The sequence below is a fragment of the Periophthalmus magnuspinnatus genome, chromosome 9 (genome assembly GCF_009829125.3).
Source record: "Periophthalmus magnuspinnatus isolate fPerMag1 chromosome 9, fPerMag1.2.pri, whole genome shotgun sequence".
Taxonomy (NCBI): Eukaryota; Metazoa; Chordata; class Actinopteri; order Gobiiformes; family Gobiidae; genus Periophthalmus; species Periophthalmus magnuspinnatus.
Window position 1 is genome coordinate 19645373 of NC_047134.1, and position 9166 is coordinate 19654538.

A 9166-nucleotide genomic window follows, 5' to 3' on the forward strand; every position below is an offset into this window, starting at 1 on the left:
CCAGGCTATGATGCATATGGACCCATCAGTACAGACGGGAGCATGGCATTGGAATGGAATGCTGGCACCGTAGATTAAATACATTTTTTCATATATGACATGGTTTCATATGTGTATTAAAGAAAATCTCCTCCTCACCCTCTGCGGGTGGTCTCATCCCCCCTTTTTCCATGTCCATGATTGGCTCGATCATTCTCCAATACCTTTGGAGGTGTTTCGCACCTTGATCTTGGGGTTTCCAGTCCATACTCTGCACAGATATTTCTGTACACTATGCCCGCCACCTGGTTATGCCGCTCCATGTATGCCTTCCCTGCCAGCATCTTATACCCTGCAGTTATGTGCTGGATTGTCTCAGGGGTCTCTTTTGCACCCAAAATCTCCTGACCATGCATGGTAGGTCCCATCCCAAATCCAGCACCCTGAGACTGTATGCGAGCTGTAAGGAAGGAGGTCGAGGTGTGAAACATCCAAGATCCATAAGTACAAGGCCCCAACAGATGATGTGCTCAGGGAATGTTTCAGACAGAGGAGTGCAGAGGAAGAGGTGCTGGAGGAACCATCATGGGAGGACAAGCCCCTGCACAGGATGTACCACAGGAACATAACTGAAGTTGCTGATTTCAAGAAATGGCTTGAGAAAGCTGGACTGAAGGAGAGCACAGAGGCACTCATCCTGGCTGCACAGGAGCAGGCCTTGAGCACCAGAGGGACAGAGGCCCAGGTCTACCACATCAGACAAGACCTAAGATGTAGGCTGTGCCCCTGAAAGAATCCAGCACATAATTGCAGGGTGTAAGATGCTGCAGGTAAAACATACATAGAGAGGCATAACCAAGTGCCGGGCATAGTGTACAGAAAAACTGTGCAGAGTACGGACTGGAAACCCCAAGATCAAGGCGGGAAACACCTCCAAATATAGTGGAGAATGATCGAGCAAAGATCCTGTGGGACTTCCAAATACAGACTGACAGAATGATGATGGAGAACCAACCGGACATTGTGGTGGTGGATAAACAACAGAGCAAAGCCGTTGTGGTGGACATCACAGTAACAAGGGATGGGAACATCAGGAAAAAGAAACATGAAAAACTGGAGAAATACCAGGGGTTCAAAGAAAAGCTGGAGAAGGTCTGGAAAGTGAAAGCATCAGTGGTGCCCATGGTCATCAGAGTACTCGGGGCAGTGACCCCCACACTGGAGGAGTGGCTACAACAGATCTCAGGAAAAACATCAAACATCTCAGTTCAGAAAAGTGCAGTACATGTACGAGGAACAGCAAAGATACTTGCAGGACCCTCAAGCTCCCAGGCCTGTGGTAAAAGTCCCCAGGTTGAAAAGGAGGGGATGAGACCACCCGTGGAGGGTGAGGATGAGATTATATGTATGTATATATGTATGGGGGGATGCTTGATTAACCTATGTTTGTACATGTTTTAAGTTATTATTGGCAAAATCTGCTATGTTGCAAAAGTAAAAAGTAAACAAAACAAAAAAAAACATGGCATAATTGTGTCAGTGCTAAAGTTTTATTTAACATCTTAAAATCTCTAACTAAATGATTAGCTCATTATGAGTTCAATATTAGTTTATGGTTAACCTGTGTTTATAACTCATTCATAGATGTGCCTCAGTAGTGTTTCAAATAACAGGCTGCACCAGAGAATTCAAACATCGTTGTTGTGGGAATGTTAATTGGTTTGCGACTTGCCCAGAGAGCATTTGTTTCCTCTACATGTTCTGGACAGGAACGAAAGAAGAAATAATTCAATTAGCATATCTCATTCATGTCTTTGTTTTGAGCTATCCACTAGAGCAGAAACAGAGGACTTTGCATATTAGATGCAAAGTACAGGGAGCTCAGAAGATTATTTTAAAAGGCTTTCAGCACAGTAATGCAAGATTCATCCATTGATGTCTATTTAGCCATTCTTGAAAGACAGATTAAATAAAAGGTGGGGCATTGCATGTCAGGTGTAGTGCCATACCTCCATTTTTTCTGCTTATTCGGAACAGATGCCCGAGCCACCTCAGCTGGCTCCTCTTGACATGGAAGAGCAGTGGCAGTACTCCAAGCTTCGCCCGTGTGATGGAGCTCCCCACTTTATCTCTAACGGAGTGCCCAGCCCCCCTCGGAGGAAACTCATTACTACAGTTTGTATCCGTGATCTTGTCCTTTTTGTCATTACCCGAAACTCATGACGATAGATGAGGGCAAGAACATAGATTGACTGATAAATCAAGAGCTTTGCCTTTCAGTTCAGCTAATTTTTCACCACAACAGTCCAACCACGTCACTGCAGATGCTGCACCAATCTGCCTGTCAATCTTATGCTCCATCCCTCCCTTACTTGTGAACAAGACCCCGAGATACTTGAAATCCTACTTGAGACATTGTCATATTTTTAATAATACTACCATAAAATGAATTATGGATCAGCTTGGACAAATGCACCTTGTCCTCATGTAACTGTCAGGAGAATTGTTCCAGCAGCCTGAAAAGACCACCAGCCCAGAAACCTGTAAAATAAATAGATTGGCTGGAATCATTTCTATGTCACTGAAATTATGCCTATGTCTAAATATTAACAACTCTGTTGACGAATCTCCCAAACACACTTAAAGACATCTTAAGATTGAAAATTGTAGAGACATAAATAAAAACAAGAATGTTCTAAATTGAAATTATTGGGTTTTTTCTTTCTTTTTTAATGAATTGTAAGTATAAGTTGTTGGTTACACTACAATTTGATTAGCATGACTTCATTCATAATGAATTGTTAATAGTTTATTAAGAATGATTCACGCTTAGTACTTAATTAATTAAAGCTTAGTAATTAAGAGAGGCTCAGGAGGTAGAGTTGGGAGTAGGGATATTCATTAAAGAGGGGGTATTTTACTTCTATGGGGTATTAACTGCTAACACATAACATTTATATCACCATATTATTTTTTATTGTTCTGACAGTAATTTCACCAAAATCAACGAATTTACATGTTTTATAGTTACATGTTTTTTTTGTTTTTGAGTCTCTCCTTCCTCTGCTCTCTGCACTAAGTCATTCCCCTTTCAGGGCGCTATCACAGAACAATCAGTGTGCATCCCGTTAATGAAACTACTGCACATACATCAGGTTTGTTAATTTTCTCTGTACAGTTTTGTAACATGCATTTGTATATTTATGGAGAATAGCTGTGGGGGAGCATGGATGAGCACTGGACAGAATCTTACAGCTAATCATAAGGAGGGTTCAAATAGGGCCGGAGAGAGATCACTAAATTACTGACACATGCATGGATAACATCTAAAAAGTTTTTTTTTTTCCCCCTAGTGCATAACAGTTTCAGAAAATTGACTAGGGCTGTGGCAGAGAAATCTTAAGTTTTCCTCATGGGCATGAAATTTGACCTTCTGACCACCAGAGGAGTACACTGGGTCCTGGTTCAGTGTGAATGTAGATTTCTTTTTTTTTTTTTTTTTTTTTGGCTTGGTTAAAAAAAAAAATTCCTTTGCATGAATTTAAAATTAGGCCATGTGGGTTTTAAAATTTACATTTCCAGTATCACCAAAATTCACAAAATAATTAAAATGTTTGACCACACTTTACAATAATGTGTAATATGTACGCTAGGTCCATTGACTTAGCTGGAATGTAGATAGAGTTGTTTGATTAAAGATACCAAATTTGCTTGGACACAATGCTCCTGCACAATCCAATTCCCTAAAACAATTTTTAAAAATCAATATATCAAATGTTTTCATCTTGATTTCAAATTTTTGGTTTATTGGCGTGAAAAAGGACAGTTCTCCAAGTAACATTTTATTTGTAAGTTTATAGGGTGAAGAAAAGTTGAAACTATTTATCACAGTTTGACTTATGACCCTGGTGAACTACAGTATAAACTTTTCTTAAAATTTCCAATAAAAAAGTTGTTATGTTTCATTAACCACTATGTTTTTATCCTGGTCGGACTTTTAATTTGACCTTTTGACCGCAGCGAAAAGTGAAAGCATGTTCCCAAAATACAAGTCAATTGAAATACTTTTATTTAAATGTCAGAATGTGAATTACAGGCTTTTTCAAATCTGACCTTATGATTTAGCCCACACACACATATTTGAGGTTTGAATGCTTTATGTGGACATTACATTATATTAATTTCCCGGAGACTGATGCAAACCATAACTATTACTTGGATAACCTTAACCTGAACCCTAACCGTATCCTAATCTCACCCATATCCTTGAAACTATGCTGTGGATCTAAAATTGAAGGAATTTCTCATTTCTGGTCCCCACAATGCAAAAGGTCCCTATGAAGTGACTGTGTGTACAGATTTTTGTCCCCACAACGTGATACTTTAAGGGCCCATATTACGCTATTTCCTGGTCTATGTTCTAATGTTTCCTCATCACAAACAGACCTGGAGTTGTGTTTTGTTTCATTCACACATGTTTAACACACGAACCCTGCATATTTAGGCTGATTTCTTCTCTCAAACAGAAAACACTCTGTTCCACCTTGTGGTGTCATGTGGTAATACAGAAAGTGCTCCACTGTGTTTTAAGACTCTTTACACTTTCACTAGAATTATTTGCATTATTTCAGCTCTGGAATTGCCAATCTCTACTGAACAAAAGGTAAAAAGTAGCTGTTAACTTTTAAACTATTGCTTTATGACATCACATGGTGGAGCAGAGCATTCTGAGCTATGGAGATGTAGACAGACTAATAATAAAGGGTTACTCAAACATGTGTGAATGAAACAAAACACAATTCCAGATGTGTTTTTGAGGAGGTGACAACATTCTAACATGGCTTAAGCTCACAATAGGCAATTCTGTGTAATATAGGACCTTTAAAACTATGTCTCTGCTATTCTGGCATGCCCTTTATGCTTCTGCTAAGAATGTCTATATTGTACAAGTATTTACACTGGAATTATTGGATGGGGTCTTGCACCTTGTTATTGCACTGAACATCAAAACTATGTAGTGTTTGATGTTCGTAATTGTATAGTTTTTTGATGACAATGATGATTAAATCGTGAATCTTGAATAAATACCTGCCTTGAGGGTCCACCAAATGGGCCTATACAACAATAGAGAAAATATGTGGACCAATAGCTGAATTTTAAAATAAATTCTAAGGACTGGAAGCCAATGCCAATGCCACTGCCTGTGTTTTGTTTTAGTGGATGATCTAGCCCTTCAAATTGGCCATCTCAGCCTTCCATTATCACCGCATATCTTCCTCTTATTCCCCCATATGTTTCTCTCCTTTTTTCCCTCCTTTCTGTTGCCCCACTAATCTCTCTTTCGCTCTAACCATCCCTATTTCATACTTCTTTCTCTCTGTAGGCAGTGACTCATGTAGTGCTCAAAAAAGAAAGGGTTCTATTACATTCAATGACTTTCACGTTCAGATCCTTATTGTGACTTCAGAATAATTCACAGTCCACTGATATAGGTAGAGTGCCTCGTTCAATTACTGCAATGGAAAGCACAACTGAAGCTCTTACCTTCTTCATATAATCAGTCCCCTTGGTTTACAGCTCATATGGTATAGTAAATACCTAAAAATATGGAAGGTCTATAGTCATGGCCTTGGAGATACATATTGGTGGTTAAGAGGGAGTGAAGGAACTAAAGAGCAGAGGCAGAGGAGGTGGAGAGGTGTCAGGAGGGGGCATTCTCTATATAGTGAAGGCTATGCTAAGTAATAAAGCTTCTTAGTTGCATCACATATACATATATCAAAATATTGAATGCATATTAGTTTGAATAAACATGAACATAATAATTCATATATCCTTTGAATATTGTCATGTAAGCGCCATTTTTATACTGAATGCATATATTCTTTGAATGCTGTATCCTTTTGAGGATATGTGACAGGATGATTTTGTGGGTTTTTTTGTTTGCTTTTTGTTGTTTTGTAAAGTAGCCGCACATCTAAGTTTGATTTTGTATAAGGCAACAGTGCAATACACTGGAAGGAATAAGAGTCAGAGTTGATAAGGGGCAGATATTATAAGCTTTTGCTTCTTTCTGTGCCTTTTCATTCATCTATTATAATTGTACAAAAGCTGAAATACTGTATGCAGATATGCTGCATTAATTTGTTTTGTTTTTAATGAATGAAATAAATATAAAAAGAAAGAAAAGAAAGAAAGAAAGGGTTGTCTAACAAGCACTATTTTTATACTAAAGTTTGAGCACTGGTTTGATACTATAACACTGAAACTATTCATTAATGTTGTATCCTTTTGAAAATATCTAACAAGCACTATATTCTAACACTGAAACTATTCACTCATTATAACAGCCTCTCTTTAAAGGCAACATTGTGTGATATGAATTATGGGAAACTGTTGGGGTTGTGTAGACACTCCTTTACAGAGATAAGGCTGCCGGAGTAGACTCAAGGCCGAAAAACAGACCGGTGCAGCCCGGAGAGGTGAACGAGGCCGGAAGGAGGAACCAAGGCGTCAACCTGCTCAACATAATATTTGCATATTCATGTTGCATGTTGCATTTTTCTGTTTCGAGGCCAGGGAAAGGCAGACAGACCGCCTGCTGCACATTTGAGGGATAGATCATTTGACCCCAGGTGCTGTATTAGATTGTAACTGTCAGTGGAATAAACTTTTGAGATTTGAATTGACCAAATCCAGTCGTCATTTTGATAGAACACGCCTAACAATAGACACTCAGACACAAAGGCAGGATATTCTCCCTTTGATTCTATTGTAATTGCATTTTATCTGCATAATACATATTGTAATGCCCCGTAGTCACAGGTAAGAAGCACACGCCTTGTTTCTTGCAAACGGGTTTATTTAATAAAGTGGTGGCACTCAACCGAGCTGCTGTTCAGCCACAGCTCACGCTAACTCTGCCAAAACACAGAACAGAACTCGGACCTCGCCTTCAGTCCCTCTTCTCAAAACACAACACATTGTCCAAAACCCCCACAGCGCCCCCTCCTGATGCAGCAGGGATAAACCAATAACACATCCCAACACAGAGCTATTACAATATGTTATTTGTAACACCACTTTTGCCTGGGATCCAGAATACAGATTTCTCCAATACTTTACAAAGATGTAAGACTGGTCACTGTTGAATCTCTGAGTTCAGATGAGCGGGACTAACAGAAGGATTAAACAGTCAGGGACATGAATGGTCTATCCATGTCAAAATAATTATATGGCTGACATGACAAAAAAGAAAGTAAATAAATCACAGGAGAATGAAAAATATAGCAGATTTCTGCAGAATTAATGAGCGAAGCACTGAACTTTGCTAATCGTTTAAATTATGATGCCCAATGAGCATTTCACATGTGCCATCAGATTGCACGGCCGTGTTTGAGCCTGGATCGAGGCATAATGGAGGAAGTCTTGACCAGACTGATATCCCTCTATATAAAACAGAGAGATATCACCTCAAGGACCACTTGAAGGTGCTGTACCTGATCTCAAAAACAATCTTCATCTTAAAAATGTGAAAAAAGAATTAGTTTGTGCTGTCCCTTTAAGGACAGGTGGGGAAACATTGCCCTCTAGTGGGCGTATGTCATATTGCATTTTGTCTTTTGTAAAGGAAGTTGAGGTAGCAGCCATGTTCCTTCTGCAAGCTACGAGTTGGAGCTGCAGTTCTTGTTTAAAAGTGTTGAAATATCTTCTGCAGAGTTAAAGGGAACATATGCCTGTAAGTTCATTACCTGTTCTGTGTAAATGTGATTTCCGTTTAGCCCTATTGTTATGTTAATTAGATCGCGTTTGCGTTTTTACACATGCTAATTGCTACTTGCTATGCTAGCGGACTTTACATGGTCATTACCAGTTCAATTGAGTAGCTAGCCACTGCTAACCTGTGTTAGCGTTAGTCATGTTTTAATGTGTCTTTTGTTTCCTGTATGCAGAGATTGATTGTTTTTTGTGTCTGTTTTACAGTTTTACAGTTACAAATAAATTGAAGCAAAGAAAAGCACTTCAACTTCTTTATTTCAAGCCTGTTCGCTATCTGCCAAACTTCACGGTCGTTTAGGGAGAGCAGAATATAGTTCATTTTAAATGCTTTGCAGTGGTGAAGTGAATCATCACTATCCTATCCTAGTATCCTAATTATTCACCACAATGAGTTTATAAGTGCTTTTCATAGCTTTCAAAGTTTCAGTACTAATGTCACACTTTGTGATTATCGGACAATAACACACTTAATAAACCGCATTCCAAATTATTATGCAAATTGTGTTTAAGTGTCATAAAGGTAAATTTTTTTGTTTTCCAGTGAAACTCATGGATGGTATTGTGTCTCAGGGCTCTTTGGGTCAGCGAAATCAATCTCAGACACCTGTGCCAATTAGTTTGCCGGGTAAGTCCAATTAAAGGAAAAACTACTTAAAAAGGATGTTCCATATTATTAAGTAGACCACCATTTTCAAGCAATATGGGAAAGAAAAAGGATCTCTCCAGTGCTGAAAAAAGTGAAATAGCTGAATAGGTATTCAGGACCTTTTCACGAAATTTCACGAAAACCTAAGCGTGATCATCGTACTACTAAGTGATTTGTAGCTGATTCAGAGTACACACGGATTCGTGTAGATAAAGGGACAAACAGGAAGGTTTCTGCCAGACAAATACATCGGATTAAGGGAGCAGCTGCTAAAATGCCGAACAGATATTTGAAGCTGCTGATGCCTCTGGAGTTCCGTGAACATCAAGGTATCCTCCAGAGGCTTGCAGTTATGCATAAACCTTCTGGTCGGCCACCCTTAATCAATGCTCACAAGCAGAAATGGCTCCAGTGGCCCCAGAGAGACATAAAGAGACATTTTCAAACAGTCACTCAACAGTTTACTGATGAGTGCCGTGCAATCCTGGATGGTCCAGATGGATGGAGTGGGTAATGGTTGGTGGACGGCCACCATGTCTCAACATTTCGCTGCTCATCCAAGCTGCTTCTCCAGTTCAATGTTCACTTCTTCAGCTCAGTTCCTATTGCTGGTGGCCACTGCCTTATATCTATCTGAAGGGAAGGGCTAACTACAGTGAAACTGTAAACAGCTATTGGCTCCAGTTTCAGTTTAAATTACCCTATTCAACCTTTAAGACCAATACCTGCTGTTTGATTCACACCATCCACTGCAGCACAAAG